This window comes from Echinops telfairi, unplaced genomic scaffold (genome assembly GCF_000313985.2).
Source record: "Echinops telfairi isolate 266 unplaced genomic scaffold, ASM31398v2 ScPeMD7_29;HRSCAF=101, whole genome shotgun sequence".
NCBI classification, from domain to species: Eukaryota; Metazoa; Chordata; class Mammalia; order Afrosoricida; family Tenrecidae; genus Echinops; species Echinops telfairi.
The window spans coordinates 5,801,714-5,806,281 of NW_022103926.1; positions in this window are offsets into that span (position 1 = coordinate 5,801,714).

The following is a 4,568-nucleotide window of genomic DNA, read 5'->3' on the forward strand; positions in this document are numbered from 1 at the left end:
ACCAGTGAGCCGAGAGTCTCCCGCCACCCGAGGAACGTGGGAAGCCCAGTTCTTTAAATCTGTGTTGTGAGCTAGGTGGGGGGTTGGCATTTCAGATCTTTCATTTTGTACCCAATCGTTTAAACTCCTTATCAAGCACCCCCCAAGGGCTTACCCTCACTCCTTGGATTCCTCTCCCCCCTCTTGTGGGTTGCTGACTTCTCAAGGGAGCATCTGTCACCTCTAACCTGCCGCCTCCTCGTCTCTCCGTCTCTCCCTTGTCCTGTCTGCATCCCACACACCCACAACCTTGGCAACCTCCAAAGTCTGTCCCCTCTGGTATGGAAGTCATGTAAAAGGACGGTTTTTTCAGAGTCTTCAAACTGGGGAAAGGGTGTCCGAATCATAAGCTTTGGGTGCCAGGCTCGCGGTGACCGAGGGCAGGGAGGAACTCCAAAGTGCCCAGGAGCCACGTGAGTGGTGCCAGCCCGTGCTGCACACTGGGCCCCTCTCCTCTCCAGAATAGGCCCTGGGCCCTCGAGGGCGGGGGTCTGCTCTGTGCAGAGGCTGCTCTCAGAATAGGGGGCTCGGAGCCACACCACCGTGCTCACTCGCTCTCTGTCCCATCCCCATCCTCCAGGGGCGGGCCAGGTCCCCGTTATCCCCGAAACTCCCACAGCATCACCTTGCCCAAGAGAACTCCCCCACCCGAGCCCACGTGTAGTGTCAGCCCCTCCCCAGGCTCTGTGCCACCTGAGGTTACCTTGGGTGCTCCCAGGGCAGCCCATGGGCCTCGCCTTGATGAAAACAGTGCCCCAGGAAGGCCACCACACATTTGTGGGTTCCATTCGTCAGCCTGTAAAGCAGAGGCTCTGGCCAGTGCCCCCCTCCGCACCCCTGGGAGACAGCCCTCCCTCTGGAATCGGGCCTGTTGTTCCCACAGCACCATGCTGGGCACTCCCTTCCTGCCTCTTAGGACAGTTTAGCTGGCAGCCATGGGTCAGGTCTCAGGCACTGCTCCAAAGGCCTGGGCACCCCTTTATAAAGCTGGGTGGCATCTGGGCAGGGAGGCAGCCCACTGCTGGTCAGGGAGTGAAGTGTCAGGAAGTCTTGCCCGACTGGAATCCAGCCCCAGGCCTGCTGCTGGTGGCTGGTGGCGAGGACTCCTAGGACAGGCAGGTGTGGCCCTGGGACGCTCATATACATGAGGTCTCGCTGTTTTCCATAGCACAGCCTTCGTGAGGGGTCTCTGCATAGCCCTCTGACGGGCATGTCTGTGGGGGGCCCGGAAGGTTCTCGGGCAGCCAGGGCCACCTGACCCCAGGAGTGAAGCCCTCTGTCAGGGCGTATCACGCGAGGCCAGCAGAGTCAGCATGGTGGACTCACACCAGGCCTGGGAGAGTAGAAGGGGTCTCCACAGGTGGCATGTGGTGGCCACGTATGGGCTGCTTATCAGACACCAACCCCTGAGCTGGGAAAGCCAGTGCGGGCATACCCACCCGGCTTCCCTTCTCTGTGGACTCCTGGGGCAGAGCCTGATTGTTGGACAATGCTGGCCCCACGGCCTACAACTTGGCAAGGACTAAGGACAAGGCCAGGCTGGCTCTGAGGCTTCAGTCCTCCTCCCCTAGCCTGGCCTCATCTCCCCTCCCTGGTCCCAAGAGCAACCTGATAGGAAGCCCCCTGCCAGCCAGGGGTCCCAGACCCCTTCCCACCTGTCAACACCCCAGAGGGATTGTTGCCTCTCTGTCAAGCTCCCCCCTGCCTACAGCTGCTTCCAGGCCCCTTCCCATAGCCCCACCTCGCTGGAGTCAGCTCTGTGACCCAGCCCTTCCTGCCTGGGGCCTGGGTTGTGAGTGAGACCCCTCCCAGAGGGGAGCTGAGGCAGGGAGGGGCGTGAGTTTTGCAGGCCTTAGGCGCTGGCCAGGTGCTGTCGGCAGCCCCTTGGGCAGGCCACTTGTTGAACACCGGGCCCCTGAGACACTTGCTTAGGTCACACAGCTGCCAGTCCTGGTCCAGAGCCCTGGCAGAGAATGAGGCAGCCCCTCTTGACTGGAGCCGGGCCATCAGGATAGCTCTGGCTACTGGGCTGCGGGTCTACCTTCTTAGGGACTTTTCCACAGAAGCATCTTCTTGACCTTCCTCCTTGCAGGCAGGGCACGCTCCCCTGCAGGCCTATAACCCTGCAGCCTTCATGCCAGGCACATGGGAGACCAAACCAGAGAGAGATTGAGAGCCAGGAAAGAACACTGGGCCCACAGGATGAACCCTGAGTGTCTGGCAGCGTCCCCTCCGGGGGGATTTTCTGACTCTGATACAATCCAGCCCCACAGTCTCCTGCTAGAGTTGTTGTTTTGTGTAACTGGGAATTAGCCTGCCGTCTAGAATGGCTCCCAGCACACTATTAAATGAGACTCTTTTTTAAAACGGGTCTTCAGCCACCGTGTGCCTGTGTCCAGGTGCTGGCCAGAGCCAGTGCAGGGATGGGAGAGCCAACACCCACCCCTATACTGTGCCCTTCCTGGGAACCAGGGTGAGCCTGTTGTAGCACCAATCATTTGTCAATGTACAGGCAGCATAGCGGAATTAATTAACGTATGTTCATATATTTCAGTGGAACCCTGGTGGTGCTGTCTGATAAGTGTTGGCTTGCGAGGCAAACACAAGGTTGGCAGTTCTAACCCACCAGCTGCTCCATGGGTGGAAGCCGAGACTGGTAGTTCTGTAAAGGGTTGCAGCCTGGGAAACCTTATCCAGGGTCTCTGTGAATCGGAGTGGATCCAGGGCCAGTGGGTTTGGGGCTTGGTAGCACATGTTCAGAGTAATCTTGGTGGTGCCGTCAGGTAAGGGTTGGGCCTCCGACTGGGCCAGGGATGCTTGAGCTGGCCGAGCTTCCTCTGATGCGTCCCGTCTGAGGGGTGGGGCAGGCTAGTACCTGAGCCAGTACATAAGTGGCAGTGTGCTCCCAGCAGGCATCACGGCAGGCCCCTCTGGGGAGGAGGGGTGGGGCTCCTTTCTCCCTGTGGGACCTTTCCCGTCAGTGTCTCCTTGAGAACGTCCACTGAGCAGTGTGACGGCAGGGTCTCCCACGCTGAGCACTGCCCCCCAACCCTGGGCCCCAGCACCTTCCTGACTCTGCGCATCCCAACCTGGCCAACCTCCTGGGCACGGGCATGGTATACTGGTTCCCAGGGGGTGCTTCCTGCCCCTGCCATGCCCCAGAGGCCTCTCTCAACCAGGTCCCAGCCAGGGGAGGACGTCAGCCAGACAGGTGGCCAGGTGGGGCTGTGTGCACAGTGATCCTGTAACCTGCTCCGGAGCCAGACTGACCTAAGTCTCTGTACACCCTGTCCGGTCACCACGTGGCAGGCACTTTGAGTTTGGGCTTCTTCCCCTAAAAGGGGAGCTGGCTTGCTGCTTCCTCAGCGGAAAGGGGACGAGACCCTGGGGGACCTGGCAGGAGAGGCTCACGGATATACCCGTTCCCTCCTTGTTGCCACATTTTAGGGTCCTCATGACAATGTGTGAGGACAGGGTGTGTGTGGGGGGGTATGGTGAGCAGGCAGCCCCAGCCCCCGGCGAAGAGCCCTGGATCCCAAGCACAGGGACAGGGGACAGGACAGACGCATGGCAGTCAGACGTCTGGGGGACCTGGCCCGGCTGCAACAGAAATAGCCCTTTCCCCCTCCGACCCTGCCTGGAGCACAGGGCCCCTCCCCAACCCCTCCTGGATGCTCAGTCTTTGCTGCTCCAGCCGTGGCCCATCAGCACCTCCCTCCCCCTGGGTCAGAGGGCAGTGTCGGGACACCTGGTGGCTCCTTGCAGCCTGTGAGGCCAGGCTGGGTTGGACGCCAGCTCTACAGACGTCTAGAAAGCTCAGGGCAGTGCCCTGGACCGAGCAGTGAGGTTGCCAGAGGCAGGATGGGAGCAGCAGGAATGACTCATGCCAGTCATCCTGGGCATCACTGGCACTGCGAGGACCACCACTTGGAGCGGGGTTGCCTACTGTGCAGTGCACGGCCCTGGCCCCCAACACAGTTCCCCTGGGCAGGCCGCCTGCCAGTGGCTCCTCCCTGCAGAGTCTGCCAACTGCCAACTCCCCAGCCTTGCCAAGCAGGACAGCCTCTTCCATCCTGGCTCTGTTCAGCAGCCCTACCCCTCAACTCCTGTCCCCTGCCCCCTCCCTCCCAGGCACGCCTCTCCTCACCCCTAGAGAGCAGAGGTGCTCCAGACGGGTGCCCACGCTCTGTCCTGAGCTCACAGGACCAGGGGGCCTGTAAGGAGGCCTCGGGCTGGCCTTTCCATCCCACGACCACGGCACCCCGAGGCGAGAGGTAGGAGGGGACTCAGCTCCCAGCTGGGCTCCTCACGCTGCCTGTGGGGTCAGGGCACTCTGGCTTCCATCTCATGGACAGGCAGAGCTGTGCCCAGGGTGGGATGTGGCCCAGCTTAGGCTCTGGTTCAATCAGCGCCCCTCCTTTGCCCTCCTGGGCCTCAGAGCCCCCCTGCCTGCCCAGGCCTAATCCAGCTTAGCCCTCGATGATCCACAGCCCAGATCAGCATGCCAGGGCAGCAGGGCCAGGCCGGGC